The 18,743-nt window shown below is 35.7% G+C and overlaps 1 long non-coding RNA gene across 1 annotated transcript; it reads left to right on the forward strand.

Annotated features, from left to right (window-relative positions):
• Nucleotides 1-6: 6 nt before the first annotated feature.
• On the forward strand, nt 7-17,794 carry LOC125618519. The gene is made up of 2 exons (XR_007349853.1): nt 7-2,261; nt 15,066-17,794. It is a non-coding gene; the product is annotated as an uncharacterized LOC125618519 (long non-coding RNA).
• The last annotated feature ends 949 nt before the right edge of the window (nt 17,795-18,743 follow it).

Consider the following 18,743-nt stretch of genomic DNA (forward strand, 5'->3'; position numbering starts at 1 on the left):
GACACTCATAACTCAGTTATGTGTTGTGGATTATTTCTAGTTACTTATGCTAAATAACATTAATTTCTATCTTGATTGCTACACAAGAACTTGAATTTTGTAAAAGATTTGGTTTATTGCCCTTCAGTTACATTGGAATATAATAGAAATGTCAGCATTTTAGTTGTAAAAACTTGGCCATAACATCACATTTACCATAGATATTGTTTCCTACTAAGAAGTTACTATTAACGATGGTAAAGTAGGAAGGCTTTTTTGAAAATGTATTTTAAACTCAAAAAATTAGACTTTCAAATGTTCCTCAAACCTTAAAAAAAAAAACTAGCAGTAGACTTTTAATTGATATGCAACAAAGTAGACTTTACTAATTAAAATCAAGATGCTGTGCTTTTGCTACACGGACCTTTACATGGAAAAGTAGGTTTTACACATTTCCTTTATTGTTCAGCGCAGCAATTGCATCCTTACAGGGTTGTAGGTTGGTGGCTTACAGTTCAAAAAAAAAAGAGAGCTGCCACCAGCCCCGAAGACAGACAGTGGGCTTTCGTCCCTCCGACACCCCCAGAATACTAATCAGGAAAGTCAGACCCTGGAGGTCAGGGAGCAAGTCAATCATTCTAGCGATCGTCTCAGTGTGGAGGATCAAATTAGCCTGAAAAATTCAGCTGCTGGGAGGAGAGGGCGAGCAGCTGTCAGGGGCAGCATCGAGATGCACTAATGAACCAGATGAATAGTGCAAAAGCTTGAAAATAAAAACAGGACAGTTGACATTTTTCATCTGTCAAAGCAGGAGATGCATGAAAATATACTATTCCTGTTTAACTCCTTAGGGGACATTCAGATTTTTTTTTTTTTAAACACTGCAGTATTGAGACAAAAGTACTCTAATGAACTAGCATATGATAACGAATATATATATACATTTACTTAAGGTCTTACAAACGTGGAGACTATAGTTTCTATAGTTACTTTTAAAGTAGTGTTTTTAATGTTCTATTTGATCATGTGTCCTTGCATCTTAACCCTATGATTTATTGTGGTTCCTCCTTTAAAAATTTCCTCTCCGGCAGAATGTTTAGGAGCATTCAAAACGTCTTTTACTTTTTCTCATGTGGAACAACTCCTCCCAAGGTTGTTCTGTGTAGGTGTGAATAAAATGTAGGTGAGGTAAAAATTGTGTCGAGCTGCTCTCCAGGCCCGATTTCCAGACGTGTCCCCTCCTGGCTGAGGTTCTGAAGGAGTTAAAGCCCTGTCTGGAGCACAGAAGACAGATGAGAGCCATTTTCAGCTTGTCCTGTCCCCACTGACGCTCACTGAGTAGCACAGCATGGACCAGCGTGTTTCACACACACTCTGCCTGTCTGGGGAATGTACACATTGTCCTTCCAAAATCAAACTTATTAGCACATGTAGAAAAGGGTGACTGACTTTGGGGCAGCCTGGCACTCCGTGTTGTATTCTTGCTGCTGCGGTTCAAAGATTTAGAAGGTTTTCAACAGGATGCGAACATTTTAAATTGAATTTTTAGTTTGTAACCCTGCTTACCATAGTACTGGCTTGCACCTTAAATGTCAAGTTACAACCCTGTCTTTAAATTCAAATCCAATAATGTCTTTAAAGTTGCTCATCTTCTGAGTCATGGTTTTCTGCATAAAAATCTCATTTGGATGCCTGAAAAATGCACCTGTGACTTGCAGGTTTTCAGACATTGAGTTCCAATTCATTGTAAACTATTTGGGGATTAGTTGTATTTTAATTAAGACTTTTTCCTCAAAGCAAGCCACAAAAAATGCTTTGCATCCTCATCCTTGACCATTGATAAATTATATTCAGTTTTAACTTCAGTTTCATGTTTGTTGTACTTTGATCATTGCAAGCTATAGTATGTGATGCTCAGTTTTGCTATGATGTAGTACCATCGAAACAACTAGTTAGTATATGTATGAAGTTATGTTCTGTTCCTTAATATTGTTATATTGTATGTACATAGACAAAAATACCAAAAAAGTTTAAGATTTCTAACAGTTAATTCTCTGAAAGGGATGTTTGAAATTGTTGTATTTTCGACACCACCCCCAAACCCAGTGTAACAATCACCTTGTGAGTTGCTGTGTAACTATATCAGTTTCACTGTAAGCATTTTACAGATGGCTGCCCTACAGAGTCCTTTCTATGGTGACAAAATGAATCTGTACTCACTGTGTAAGAAGATAGAACAGTGTGACTACCCACCTCTTCCTTCAGATCACTATTCAGAGGAAGTAAGTTATTTCCAGTTGTATGTGTGTCATGATCATTTTGCTAATGTTTGGATTTTATTAGGAATTTGACTAGAAAATAAAATCGAGTAGTATAGGTGGCAGAAATGGCACTTTTCTTTCTGCCCCTTGTCTTGGAGACTTGTTTAAAGAGTTGATGCTGCAATTCATAATGGGGTGTGTAACAACACAGCATGTGGCGTAAAATTGGCCACTTCCTAGGTGTGATAATAGTAGCTGGCTTCACAGTGGACTGAACACACAGAAGGGCAGAATTAATGCTCAGACCCACGTTTAGTGATTGACACGTCTAGTGGCCCGTCCTAATAGGCTAACTCCTAATTAAAACCTTCCTTCACAGCCACATTTTCCCAAACCCGAGTTACACATCTTTGCTGCATGTCTCAGAACCTTGTTCTTTAAGCTTTATCTTCCCACTCCTTTGACAGTACCTGTCCTGTCACTACCTCACTGCTGTAGTCCGATTCCTTTGGGGAGGTGTTTTGAGGTTAGTGCAGTAGACATGTTAAAAATATTTTGGGTAGGATTGAAGCTTTTACCTTGCTTGGGGTGGTAACCCATTAAAATGAATTGTGTTGGCTCTATCCAACCTCCAGTGTTTATACAGAACGTGTATCCCATTTTAGCTTAACATATTGTGATTGTACCAGTATTTAAGCAGGAAGCATACAGAATAGGCATATGTCAGGTCAACTAAGGCTTGTTCACAGGGGCTCTTTTGGGACTGTTCATTGGGGACTTAGCAGTGTCCTGTGTTAGGACATCTCACCTCAGGAGCAACAGATTTTTCTGCCCCAGGAAAATGGAAAGGAGTAAAAGAAAAAATATGAAACAATTATAATGTTCACTTAATAGTGTCAGTCTTTCTATTGTGAAACGAACAGCATTCCATCTTAGCATTGAGTCCATGTAACTCGAATAATAAATCTCTAATTTTTTTACCATATGTAAAGCTTTTGGGTTCCATGAATGTAGTAAGTACATTTTCTAATAGTTTTGACTCTGATAATCAGTGATGCCTACTTTTTTGCTTTATGGCATTGGTATTCAGGTAATTAGAATAAACTCTGGATAATGTAGAAATATTACCTTTATTTGATGTGAATGCTCTTATGTTAGCCATTTTTAATTACTATTTTGGGTCTAGAATATAAATATGGCATTTCACAAAACCAACTTCAGAACCATAGGCCTAGAAATATAGTAGGGTGTGAACAATAATGCAAAATGATAGCAAGAATGTCAGGGGCCTTTCTTTGTTGTGTCATTCATGCTGTCTTCTTTTTTCCATGAAGCACATGAATATTTCACATATCTGCATCCTCATCCCCTATTCTTCTTGACTAATTTTCAGACTGTCTGAATTTGCATTTCACATGGTAGCTGATTAGGAGATGCCGAGTGCAGCAGTGAAGCCTCAGCAGGCGGTTACCATGGTGACCTTCAGCAGGATTTTAATGATGATACCACTAGTGGTTCGTTGAAGTCGGCCTGCCTGCAGGGCTACTTCACTGCAGCTAAGTGTGAAGTTGGATATGCGGATTCTCAGCCAAGGGGCAAATATCAAAGTCTGGCCCAGATAGAAGGTCTTAGAGTTGGGAAAAGAAAATAGATTCCACTTTTTACTTCACTCTATATAGTTACCAGTTTTCGAAAAGAACTATAAAGCAAAACATGTGGTGTACTTTCCAAAAAAGATTGGAATTCCTCGTATTAGTTAAGGCTGTTGTCATGCCCTGATGAAATAGAAGGCGATATCATCTAGGTAAACATAGAAGGTAATTCTTTCTTAAAAAAAAAAAGAAAAATGCAGACTATATGTAACAATGTTACTTTAATCTGATCAGTTATGTACGAGAGTTCTCCAAACAAGAGCTTTGAAATGCAGATGTGCTAATATTTTCTCTCCTTAAGTAGGAACTCTGTTAAATAATTATGCAGAATTTCAGCATAGCAACAAAAACTTATCAGGTTTGGTGCTGCCTTAATGATAAATGTTTCCTCCTGGAGTAGGTTCTTTAGAAGTTTTAAAATTCCCACTCACCTTTTGTTAGTGTAGCAAAATGTAGGAAGTGGTAAAAGGTTTTCAAACAATGAACTCTTAAGTAAAAAGCCAATTCATTGTCAATTTTGTGGCACAAATGGTAAGACTGGTTAAGCAAATTAACTAACTAAATATGCATTTGAGATTTTACCCTATTTATCTATTGCTGCAAATTCAAGGCTCCTCTCAAAAACATTAAAAAGGAACATTTCAGAAGAATGCCAGCAATACCCGTCTTCACACTCAGTTGGTAGGAATCTTAAGGAACACAGGATTTCCACATCGACTTTTAAATGGAATGACTGCATTTAAAAGCATGAAATTTTTCATGTTTGATATTCTAAAACCTAGGTGCTATTAAAATAGCATGTTGTGGAAAAAATAGGTGTGTATGTCACATGTTTCCTTTTGAATTTATATGCACAAAATTAGGGTTCTAGATTCAAATACGTCAGCTACACGAATGGTATTAGAAGGAAGCCACAATATACATTTCCTATCTGTGGGGAATTACTATAGTTAACAAAAATCTTATGTTGAAAGCATTTGCCTTCCCTTAGATGTCTGAGTTTAAATGTGTTAGTGGTATAGTGAAGCAAACATTTTCCAGGTGTAAGTAATTATTCAATACGCTGATCATCTGACTGGGACTTAGCCATCAAGACTAAATGATGACGACACATTCTTTAACTCTACCACTGCAAGGTCTGCTAGAAGCTCCATGAGTTTTCATGTTTTTACAGATGGCATTTCCTCTTTCTGAAAAGGTTCCTAATCTTTGCCAGGTGAATTTCTTCTATTTGAGACATGGCTTAGACATCATTTCCTGTTTTCCTAGGGTCTTTCAACCTCCTCCTTGGCACCCACAATGTATGGTGGTTGCTTCTTGTCAATCTTTTGCTCCTCAGGAGCAATGACTCTCCTTTATCTCTAGGACCTGATGATTTTAAAAGTTTTGATTACTCACTGATGGATGCATGAAGGAAGTAAAAACAGAATCCTTGACCTACCTACTCAATGATGAGCGAATGAGAAACCACTCCAAAGAATTATCTAATAAGGCAGAAAGTTACTCAGAAGATCTGATAGTTTTCTTTCATTGATATTACTCCCTGTAAGGTTTTATCCTTCTTGTACATAAGCAGCAACATCTGTGAAATAAGACTGTTTTCCTTCAATTTCACTATTTCTTTGGGAGACACTGGAGTATTCATCAAAATTATGTATTTGGTAAATCTCATGAGACATTAAAAAAATGTGAATGTTTACATTGGTAACTTAGTAAAGTAACTATACTGAGTTAACTTTTAAAAATCACATCATTAGTACCAAAGAATGTAAGACTCTCAAATTCTCATCAAAACCTTAAAAGCTGAATAGAATTACATCTTAGTAGTTGCTTTTAGATATTTCATTGTATGTTTGAAAAGACAGGATTGCAGGTGTAAGTTTGAGGCAGAAATGGGAAAGGAGGATAAGGGTGGTCTTGGTTAAAGAAAATACTAGGTTGCAGACTTAAGAACTGTAGAAGAAACGTTATCGCTATAGAACATTGGAAAGATAGTTAAACCTGTTTAATGGTGTGTACAATGTTGTAACAGCGCTTTCTGATCTGAACCAATTTCCATGACTGATGTTTAATAACTTTCTAAGTATCTTCTAGTTATGTTTTTGAAATCTTGCTGGTTTGTAAGAAACCAGACGAAGTTTGGAATCAGATTTGCTCAGTGATCAGTTTCCATATTCCTTAGGTATTTAATGAAAAGTGAAAGACTGTTTTGTACCTTTAAACCTCTCCCCCAAAGTATTTTACTAGGTCATTTAATGCGACTCTCGTATGTAGATTGAAACAACCTGAAAGATCACATTTAGAAAACAAAAACGAGGGCTACAGCAAAGGGGTTTCATTCATTTTCTTAGTTGGGTTTTCTCTTTCCTGGAATTGTTTAGCAGTGCACCCCAACAGTGACTTCCCTCAACTGTAATAATTTATAGCATCGTTTTCATTGTTTTTGAGACAGAAGTCTTGATTTTCCAGAGTATTCAAAACCTAATGCAAGGAAATGGTATTTTTTCTTATGGCTAATTATTTATTATTGAGCAAAACTATTTCAGATATTTACAGGTTATTTGAGAATATAATGTCTTTGTGGGTTTAATCACTGTTTTAAAAATCGGTCTGAAAGAAAAGTGATTTTAGAAGTTTAACAACCTTTGTTAAATGGTCTTATTCCCATTTTACATATGAGCAAGTAGAGACCCAGACAATGTTAAGAGCCCAAACTAGACTCTAGAGACTCCTCCCTGCCTTCTCCTGCAACAGGCACACACAAGACACTAAGCACTCAGGTGCTTATGGGTATGCATTTGTTTTACTGAGAATTACCCTTTCACCATGTTCATCTGCAATCTCCCTCACTGGGAAGGTAGAAATATGTCAAGTATTTACCCAGAATACTCTTCGGGCTTCATAACATTGAAAGGAAGAATTGTGGAAGGTAGGAATTTTGCATATTATAGATGCTTTGCACATTATGAATCAATACAAGTGTTACTGTTCATCTTCAGTTTAGACTTCATTTCCCCAATGGTCATCATTAAGGAAAATACTAAATGCATTAAAAATTATAACTGGTATTTAGTTAACATTAGTAATTCCTCATTTTTGAAGTCAGAATATATTGAAGATTTAAGAAAGTTGAGTCAGTGAACAAAAAACATGACCTTTGTTTTGGCTCACAAAAGAGCTGCTATATGTAAATAAGAAAGAAAACAAGATCAAAGTGTCAGATCATTTTTGCACATATTGAAGTTTGTAAAACTTTCCTTCATTTGAGCTATCTAAATTTTTCTTTTGTAGTTGCTAGAGCCAAATTTTATTATAACTTTATCAATGCCCTAGAGTTGTTGCCGGAAATCAACCAATGCTACTTAAATTGGTGTTGACAATTCTAAGATGTAGTTCTGTGAATATTTAAGGTCAGTATGGAGCACTAGTATTTGAAGGTATATCAATCTGAGAATTTCTGTGGTTCCTGTAGTCAAATGCAAAAGAAGTGAAAATATTGTACTTCAAAATGTAGAGATGATATATTAAAATTGTGACATTTATTAAAACTCGCATTATCTCAAACAATTAACATCTCATTTTCCTACCTGTAAGTTTTAGTAAGTTTGACATTCTTAGGTGAAATTACCAATTGGCCACGTTACTTAAAGTTGCCATGTGAGACGAGATCCTTAAGCTTTGTTTTTATTTTCAAAAACATTTAAGCAGGCCCTTTTTTCACCTATGCTTCTGAAGTAATACCAGAGACTTGCTCCTTGAAGACAAATCTAAAACTGTGCCATCCTAATAGACCATGTAACTTTCCGTAAGACTTTCAGTTTTCAAAAGGCACAGAACGATCTTTGGTTGTGAAATAGACATTACAGTACCTCATATCTACATTACTGTTTCCTTCTGCCCCCAAGTCAGTCACTAGCAATACTTTGGTGTACTAGTTACATCCACTTCATTTTGTATACACATATTTAAAGCTCCAAAATATAGTGTACTTTAATGTATTACTCCCACTTTGGGGTACTAAAATAGGTCCTTAGGTAGATGGAAATTGGGTATATCTGGGAGGCTGATATAACATAATTGGTCTCAGAGGGATTAAGATGGGGGTGGAAAAGAAACAGTACAAATAGCACTACACTTTATTATTCTATTGAGAATTGTGTTAGTGACCTAAAGCTATAATGCACAAAGAGCACTATTGTTATTACCTGTATGTGACCGAACTTGATCTGTAATTGGGTTATCACCCTGACAACAATGAATGTTACATTCTTTAATATATCTGGTTTCAGCCTACTTTGATATTTCTCTGGAAATACATAGATCAAAAGTGTTAGTATTTTATCTACTTCATTAATTTCTATATGGCTTATGACTTTGTAATCCCTTAGGAATGGTACAGAAAATCCATTTTGTTTTTGGTTTATGCTTTTGCTCATCTAAATGTTTGTATGTTGCCATTTTAAAGGCCTTTGCATATTTGGCCCTTCATTTTTGCTTTTTTCAAAAAAACAGTACACTTGTTTTATACACAAGTAGAAGGTAATGAGAGCCAAGTATTATTATGTCTACTGATGATAGATTTGTACAATTTAAAATGGAGAATTACCTCCCAATTCAAGCATAAAATTTGAGCAAATGATTCCATCTATTAGAAACAAACCTCAAAGATAATTATCTTGGCATTTTTCTTTGCCAATGATTCTAGGTATTACATTAGGCATGTCTAAGTATTGGATGACTTAAAGATTTTAAAGTAACTTCCTTCGGAGGTCTACAGGAACTTTTATAGAATGGCAGAACTAAGTCATATTAGCTAAGTGTTTTGGTTTTGTGGTATGGGCATAAAACTCAAGCCTCGTGAATTCTAAGCTGGTGCTATACCATTGAGCAACAGTTGTATGTGAATTCACGACTTGGAATAAGAAACTATTCAAGTTAAAAATACAAGTACATTTTGTTTGGAGGGAGTTACTGCTGTTTTCGATGAACAAGTCTGATTGGAAATATTAAATTGTCACTCTGAACATGTTTGTAATATTTAAGATCATCTCTTATGGACAAAGCAGGCCCATGTCTCATGAGTTGTCAAGCCATAGACAAAATTTATTGGCTTGTGATTTGATCCAAATAGACATGTGAAATATGAAGGCAAATCATTAATTTTAGAAACCACAGTAACTCATGCTACAGCTGACAGTCCTTTGAAAATCATCCTTATAGTCTGTCCCCAATTGTGTGGAAGGCCACGTCACCTCTGTGGAGAGGTAACCATTAGGAAACCTGCAGATTAAGTTACAACTTTACCCCGGCACTTTAACATGGTTATTGAAAAATCTGGGCTCTGAAGGTAGGCTGCTCTGTTCAAATTGGACCCTATTCTTTTCTGCTTTCATGACCTTAGGAAGGTTAGTGTTCTGTAAAACTATGTAACAGTAGTGCCCACCACAGAGTTGTTACAGAGAGTCAATAAGTTAAATCATATAAAAATGCATACACTGGTTCATAGAACTATTTGCTCAAAGCAGATATTTATCAGCATTATTTAAACCTCCATAGTTGCAGAATATAAAGAGTTGTCTTTAGATTAGAAAATGTTAAGGGGACTATATTTCCACTCGAGTTTTAGAAAACCTATTCTATGGAGTACCTAACTAAAAGAAACAGCCTCTTGATGTGTCCACCAGCTACAAAAAAGAGCGCCCTTCAGTATCAGTGTATCAACCTGATGTATGTATTTAACAGCTTAAAAATCTAGTACTATCTGGCAAAGTTCAGGGTTTTGCTTTTTTTTTTTTTGAAATTATGTATCAGAAAGCAGGAAGAATATTATCTTTCTAATCGCAGAGGCACAAGTAACTACCATCTAACAATGCTATCCTTTAATGTACCCAAAATTATAAGGCAGTGACTAACTTTAGTCTAATGACATTCATCCATCCATATGAGTGTAATAATTTTTGACCAAATTATTAAAGCTGAAGATATAAAATAGTCCACAGTTCTTAATCACTGTTATTTGACTTTTCTCCGTATGCCAGTGAACTATTGCAACTGATTTCTCTTTACTATAGTGTATTGATGCATTTTTTAGAAGTTAGTTATGAAAACCACATTAAACAGAACTCAGAATTTCTAAGTCTTTAGTTGTATATTTTGGAATCCACTGTTTTAAAAGATTTGAGATAATAAGCATAACTTATTGGCTGTATTAATAGAAAGGTACAAATTTAGAACTTCAACAACAGGGAATGTAAATATGCCTAACCTAGTGGGTAAACAAGTGCTTTTGGTGAGGTTATTTGGTTGTTTCCTTTCTGTCATAGCACAACGGAAAATACAGCTAGTTGTTTATAAATAGGAAATGTACCAGTTGCTTACCTTAGTATGAAAAAAACTTAGCTATGAAAGAAATATGTAAGTATCCATAAGTAGTGTCCTCTACAGACCTAAGTAGTGGTTATTAAAATTCAAATGGAAGCATTAAAGCAGTTTTAGAAATGAATATGCTCCTCGAGGAGTATGTCATCTTGCACACTGCAAAAGGAGTTACCTCATCCCAAACTGTAATGGTGAATTATATCCATTATAGGGTCATCCCAAGTTTTACTTTGTCTTGGCAAAAATTTTGTAGAACCTACCATGTGGGACTCTGTTTAAGGTTGTATGTTCTTGGATAAGGACGTGAATCCTATTCTTTTGATTTGCTCAAGGGGGAAGGAAGAGTGATTTCAGTTGAACACCTTTACTAAAATTTGAGGCATCTCATCACTGTTTACTGGATAAAGTCAGACCAATCTCTCCGTGGAATGAAGTACCTGAAATGTTACTTTCTCCACTCCCATGACCACCCAGTAACTTGGCTCTCCCGATTGCCAACCCACATGCTACTTCAACCCAAGTGGCATTTCTTTATTTTGATGAGTTGAAATTCAACCAGTTAGTGTTACCTACTGCTAATCATTATGCATGCAAAGCATCATGAAGGAGTCAAACCATAAGACCAAGTAAAAGCAAGCTTTCCACTATGGCAAGTGGAGAAGACCTGCGTTAATAGTAAGTGACCAGGGTTCCAATTCATGTTTTATCATTTTTTAAGTGGTTGTTAATTTCTTGGTCTATAAAGTGACGTTAAGGTTGGGGATGGTGACACATGGCTGAAGTCAACTAGTTTGGGAGACAGGAGGATTGCATATTTGAGTTTAGCTCAGCAACTAAGTAAGATCCTGTCTAAAAGTAAAATTATAAAAAGGGTTGGAGATATTGATTAGTAGAGTGCTTGCCTAGCGTATGTGAGGCCCGGGGTTTAATCCCCAGTATGTCAAAAAATTGATATTATAATCAAGAATGATACCTCCCCTTAAAACGTGAGTATGTGAGAGAATCTCACACTGTAAGTATAGGGTAATATGTCACATGAACCATCTTCCATATCTAGCAAAGTCAAATGTTTTTTAGACATAACTCTAGATATGGATACAGAATGAAACCAAAAATTCAGGGACTTATTTCTACCCAAATATCAGTAGCCTAAAAATGTGCTATCTTCAAAACTCAGTGTTCTGTCTCATTCTCTTTTCTGTTAATGATATGCTTTCAGATGCCCAGGTGAAAGCTTCGTGATGCATACTGTTTGTCTGAAATCCTAGAGGAACTTAATTGGCTTGTTCTGCTGACATTGTTCTCTTGGTGGTCCATCTTACCAAGAAAGTATGTACTCAAGTGGAGCTCTAGTCGTCTCTCCCCCTCCTGGCTTCAATACCGATTTCCAGTTGCCTGGATGAATGGATTCTAAGTCCTTAAGTCTATGACTTCAGCTCATTATATTTCATTTCTCTTGCTCCCTAATCATTCAGAAGTAGTTGCCATCACTGTCCTATACCTCTTAGTTTGGGCTGAGCATCTTTGTTATTTCCTCAGCTTTCTTTCCATTCCTTTAGTGAGTTAAGATCATATTCATGCTTCAGATTTCAGCTCCTACCATCTCACAGAACCTCCTCTTTTTCTGTAAGTCAGAGTTGCTCTTTTATTTAAAAAAAAAAAAAAAGCCAGTGAGCACAAGTGACAAGTACAATGGAGGCCAAATAGCAATGAATTCTTGTGGCAAATAGGGTCGTGAAGAAAGGCCTTAGAAGATAGGTTTTGAGGGAGGTATTATAAGCAAAGGAGCAAAATAAAAATATAGGGGCATAATAGTTTGACCACAGAACTGCATTACAGTTAGAATATAGTGTGGGACTAGAGAAAGGAGGAGTTTGGGGCTTAGATGTGAGGCTGGAAGGGTAAAGAGGAGACAGATTTTAGAAGCCCACATTTTTCCAGAGGGCAATGGCTCGCCGTTAAAATCTTGTAGTTGAAATTTCATCAGCAGTATGTTTAAAGAAAACTGACAGAGCTATCAGTTGGAGGAAAAAAGACTAACAGGAATGATCTTCCAAGCAAGCAAACCTAGAAAGGAAACTATGAAGGAAATGCCAAAATAGTTGAAGGTCTAGAAGTGAATGACAAATCCAGGAGAGGATTGGACTAGGATGAAAGGGCTTAGAAATTTCAGATACAAAGCACAACCAGGCCAGAAACGATAGCGAGCGGTCCTTAAAATGTCTGGTGTCCCGTCAGAAGTCTGAGGAACACGTTATGGCCCTGGGAAGCAGAGACTAAAATGGAAGCTAAGATTAAGGCCCAGGCTATCAAACTTTTGTTCTGAACGGAACATCCAAGTGGGTGCCAGCGTGCCTCCAGCTGATGGTTACAAATGCTAGGAAGGGTGGTCGCTGGCTACCTTCCATGACTGAAGTAGAACCACCCAGAAAAGAGCAAAGTAATTATTCCCTTTTCTGGGCAGCCACATAATCTTACCTCTGTCTCACAAGTGTTTCTTGGGATATATATCATTTGTAGTTAAATACCATTTCCTCCCTAGTTTATTAATATTTCCTTAGTATTTGTTTCTGCTCAGTTGATTGTACACTGTAAAAAGGCAGGTGTCTTGTCTGCCTCATTCGTCACTTCATCCTTGCCACCTCATGAAGTGGTACATAGTACTCGAAGAATTTATTGGACAAAAGTGAATAATGGAAGGAGAGGCAGAGTAGGGTAGAAAAGATGGAAGAGAGTTGGGCATCTAAAAAGTCACTCACCTTGACCCATAAGCCTTCCTTTAGGGATGGGTACTTTGATTTATTGTGTCCATGTCTCTTATGGCATACATCCTCTAGAAATATTCATGTAGCAAGTCAGTAAGAGTCGTTGCCAAACCATGTTTTAGAGGATTTTTCAGATTTTAGTAATTAAATAGCACATAGGTTAGAAAAAATATATTTGATGCATAAGTATGTTCAGGTATGCATACTTCACATTTGAATTTATATGGTCTGTTGCTGATTTCTGTGGAAGTATCTTTATGACAAGATAAATTTTCATCTTTGGTAAGTGAACCTAGCAATGGAGCCAGATCAGTCTTTTTCCTTTCTCTTTCTACAAGATGGTTACTGGTTGACATGCTGTCCTTTAGGAGCAGTTACGTCTCAAGAGCTTCCCTGTGTTCCCACTGTTTATTTTAGTTTCCTTTTTAAAACTTTCGAGAGCCGCCATCCTCAGCCAGACTTGCATCATTCCTTCTCTAGCCTTGGGTGGTTTTTCCTAAAGCCAGGAAAACTTGGGACCAGGAATTCCATTGTGTTCTGAAGTATTAGACAGGTGAGGTTTCCTGAACTAGCTTCAAGATTGTGACAGTATTGTAAATTTAAGAGTCATTGCATCTAGTTCTTCTTTGGTTAAGTAGTGATTTCTTTCCCATCTGTTTTCGTTTTCTGCCATCCTGTCTGCTGCATCGTTTTAAGTCTCTAAAAGCATTAATGGTGGGTGACTTCTACAGAACCCTTTTTGTATGTATCATTTTTTTCTACCATTTGAGTAGTATATAACTCGACGTGTTTTGTTTTAAAGAGAAATGTACCCCCCCTTCTGATTTAAATTTCTCGATCACCATAGTAAAATGCCTTACATAGCGCTGTGCTCTTTTGCACAGAATGTAAATCTAATATCTTCCAGCCTTCTCAGATACAATATTGCCATCCAGCATTATCAAATTTCCACGTGTGACTAACACTGAGTCATTAAAATTGTATTCTGTTAGAGTTAGGAAATGAGAGCTTGGAGAACACTGATCATCTCCAGCCTCACTAACAGTTGAGGAAAATCCTCCAGGGAGTTCCCTCAGGACACGAGGCTGCAAAGTGTCTTCAGCAAGATTAGGTGAGGAGACAGTGCAAGGTGGGAACCAAACTGGACCAGCTCCTTTGCACTTTCAGAATAGCATCTCTTCCTGGCATTAGCCCTGCACACAGTGGTACTAATCAAGTCAGTCCACGAAAGGAACAGCTTTTGTTTCTTGTAGTTGAAAATGGTGTTGTGGTAGAAGGACTATGAAAAAGTTACTTATTACTACATGCTAATATTACTTGCCAAAGGAGTTAGTGTATAAAGGTTTTCAGAATGCCTGAAATACTCATGAGGCAGAAGAATTTGGATATGGAAGGACATATGTAGTGTTATTTAAGACTATTTCTTAAACTAGTGGTAATTAGAATTCAGAATAAAATCCTGTATTCTACTTGGTGGATTTGAACCAGAAGTGAAGGATTTCCTTATTCTAATCCTTGAAGTTTATTATAACAAATAACATTCATCATCTCCCTTGCTTGTACTTTACTTACTTCTGTAAGATCATATTGGACTTTTGTACATTTATATGAAACGGTTCAGGTTGAATGTATGAGGTAGACATCTACCCTTATTGCCTTTTATGAAAATTTAAGCTTATAATCAAGGCAAATATAAGTTCTAGATTAAATACGTGTATAAGCTACAGTTAGCTTGCAGCCTCATAGTCAAAAACGTTCTTTCCTGTTGTCTTTGACTTCTAAAAAATCCATTTAAAAATCTGGACAATTCTTGACATTAAATATAATCATTGGAGAGTATTAATAAGAAAATGGAAAAAAAATACCTCAATTAAAATTAACTTTATATTCTTTATTTTAAAAAACAACTTAATTGTAAAGTCACTGACAGCAGTCATATATGGTTCTAGTAGAAGGAATATCCTGTCAGAAAATATACTTTCAAAATTTCTTAAAGTTGGTTTAAGTGTCACATTTTCCTTTCTTTGCAGCTACGACAGTTAGTCAATATGTGTATCAACCCGGATCCAGAGAAGCGACCAGACATCACCTATGTCTATGATGTGGCCAAGAGGATGCACGCATGCACTGCAAGCAGCTAAACGTGCATAAGATCATGAAGAATATAAAGAAAATATTTAAAGTATTTTTGTGCAAATCATACCTCTCCCCGTTTTGTCTGGATATTAAGATTAGTATTTCAGAGCTAATGTGCTTTGAATCCTTAACCAGTTTTCATGTAAGCTTCATTTTGTACCAGTCAAAATCACCTGTATGGAAACTCAGAATGTCTTCAGGATTATGAAAATGCATGTTAGGAAAGCAAGTGAGTTTTTTTTCCCCCCCGTAGCTAAAGGCTTTTAGAATTATGGCATTTTCTGCCGATAGACTGAGTGCCAAATATTGGAAGTGCACTTGGCACACATCAGGAGGGGTGTGAAACCTGATCAAAAGTATCTGAATATTTGACATTTGCTTTTTAGTCATTTATGGATATTGAAATGAACACCATTGTGAACTTTTGTGATTTTTAACATTTGAAGTATGTGTCTTAGTTCTTAGCATTGTAGCTTTCAGATATGTTATTCTAGTAAGTGTAAACAGACTTTGAGAAACATTTAAAACTCAGCTTAGACATTCAAAATGCAACTATTAAATGTGAAAAGATTTGGGGATGAAATGTGAGTCAGACACTGAAAAGTCTTTGTTTTGCTTTAATATCGCTGATATTCTCTGCATTTAAATGGTATAAATGAATCCATTTAAAAAGTGGTTAAGGATTTGTTTGGCTGGTGTGAGTAATTTTTAAAGTTGCACCTTGCTCAAGGCTTTTGTTTTTAATATTTGTACATTTGAAAAATATTTGAATAATTTTGGAGTACTAGATTTCTTTATAAACCTAAAGGCATTTTATCTCATTGTACACTATAATGTAAGCATATGTTTTTATTCATAGGTTTTGTTAAAGTCCTGACTGGTCCCCTTCAGAAATTTTTATAGTCAAGTTATTTTCTTATTTATATTTTATGTTCATTTTATCCATTAGTGTTTCAGATTTTGAGAACATAATTCCCTTTTGAGAAATTTTCAGTATACCAACAATTTCTCAGATTGAAAACTTAAATTTGGGCCACGTTGTATACACGTACTTTATTTTTTTAGAGGAAGAAAGGATGTGTATTATAATGTACCTGTGAATGTTGACAGAGTTTTCATTTGACAATGTTATAATTTTTAAGTGTTCAAGGAAATGAAAACTGGCCATTACTACGGCCAGAATTGTGACATTAATATTTCTGTTGAGAAACTTGAGCAGAGTACTGTAAGCATGAAGATGACAGAGATGGTAATGCTTAATATAGTTCAAGGAAATGGGTAGAGTTTAGTAAATGCTGTTATGGAGATGTGTTTTCCCTGAATGTAGCAACCAGTTCTTTACAGAATCTTCACACTGAGTGGCAGTCACTCTTAAAGGATGCTGTGCATGCCACCACAAAGCCTTGGGTTGGATTATCTTGCCAACTTGAAAACCTTATGTTCAGGCAATACAACTGCTGGCTTCCCCCACCGTAGTTTTCTTAGGCTCATTTGAATACTTTCAGCTAACTTGTAAAGTTTCAAACTATATACAGGGCAAACAGTATACATCTCTCAATTTGATAGGTTGCACATATCTGAAAGGTAGTGTTTTCTAGGAATAGGCAAAGGAAACCTGGTGTTTTTAATGAGGGCTGGATGCATTGTATTTCCCAGATTCTAATGACTCATAACATTTACACTGTGCATCAATAGGTTTATCCCCAGAAGCCTGAACAGATGTGGTTTTGTTGACCGTTAGTCAATTGTACTATATTAAAACAACAGTGACACTAAGAGATCTCTCTGGTTAGAACAGATCCTCTTCCTTGCAGTCTTGAACCCATGAATGTAAAGTTCATTAGCTTAATTCCCTTGCAGTGACAAGATTTCTTAGTGAGCCTTTCTGCTGAAAAGTGACTGCGGAGAGTTTGGTCAGAGGAATGTGTTACTATTTTCTATTGATGCAAACTTCCGTTTCAGATCTCTTTTTCATCCTAGTGTTCCCATTTTTCCTGAAGAAACCACTGGGTAAAAAAATCAAATTTAATTTTGAGTGAGAGAATTTTAAAAAATTAATGATTGCAAGTTCTAATTGCCTATGAATGTTCTGAGATTTAAACATTTGAGTTGATTTGAAAAGTAGAAATTAGAAGGTACATCTGATTCTAAACCTTATTTAAACATTGGTACCAGTTACTCAGGGGAAAGCCTCTAGTAACTTTTGTATGTTGAGGTTTAGGAATGGTGAATGAAGGGTATCTATATAAATAAAGTGCTCAACAACGTGCAATGATTGTAAAGTTAGTAAGATACAGCCATTTCATGAATGCTCTACCATTCTATGTAGTGTCTATTACAAAACACCTTCCTTGTATTCATATACTTCAGGTGTTGCCGTTAAAATTTACCATGATATTTATTTTAACCAAGATGTTATTCACATTGTTTATTCTTTAAAATGAATGTATTGTTTATAACCCATAAATAATTAGTCTATGCCTCATATTTCAATAGTACTGTAATATGGACTTTTGTGAAATACTTTTATTTTGTTATGCTTTAAATACACTTAGAAAAAGATCCTGTTACTAGCTTTGAAAATTGTACAATATCCTAATATATAATAAAACTGAGTACTGTATAATTTGTGTATCTGATTTCCGCTGGCAAAGTCTACTTATTTCATGTATCCTACAAGAACAATTATGCATTTCCCTACCTTTAGGCATTTTGGAAAAACCCAAGGATCGAAACAGTCAAGACTAATACAGCTGTGACAGACTAGTTTTTGAATACACATTGTATGGCACATCTAATGTTCCTGTTCAGTGCCTTGTTTTCTGTCTTTGAGAAATGCTTTCTAAATATTAAAGGTTCAAAGCAAGAAGTTTTTTTTAACACTGGATTCAAGTCTTGTCACTAACAGGCTGCTAATAATGCTGCAAATATTTTATGTGTTTGATGTTCTTTTACTACTATGCCTGCAAACATTGAGGCAAAGGTGTTCTGAGCATTGTAAAACCTGCCAGAACAGTGGTAGAGTGAGTGGATATACCTTACACATCACATGCCAAATAGCCAATGATGAATTTTATAATTTGTACTGATCTTTGATTTGGTTGTGCGCATGGTTGTGTATTCATAATTGCAAATTAAATTTTAGCCACAAGTTTAAGACTATTTAAACTTCAGGATACTTATTTGGAAAAGCCAATACGAAGCATATATGTTTATAAATGTATTAGTGCAGCTACAGGAACCATAAGTTGGTGCAGTTGCTTTAAGAAACTCAAAATTACAAAAAAATGTTTTGATAGTTCAGTTTTTACTCTATTACATGTGAGTTTCTGATAAAATTAGTAATGAGTTAAACAGACTTATCAGACCTTTCAGAGAAAGATGTGTGAGCTAATACCATTTATTTTCAGTTGAGGTTTGAGAATGATTTTTAATTTTATGCATTGATTTCATTGTTTGCTTGCAATAATCTAGTTTTAAACTCTAAATCCTAATTTGAAGTTTCTATAACATCTTTTAAACAGGTTTTTCTTAATTTTCACTATGAATATAAATGCATAGCAAATAATTTT

Source organism: Marmota marmota, unplaced genomic scaffold, assembly GCF_001458135.2.
Source record: "Marmota marmota marmota unplaced genomic scaffold, marMar, whole genome shotgun sequence".
Taxonomy (NCBI): domain Eukaryota; kingdom Metazoa; phylum Chordata; class Mammalia; order Rodentia; family Sciuridae; genus Marmota; species Marmota marmota.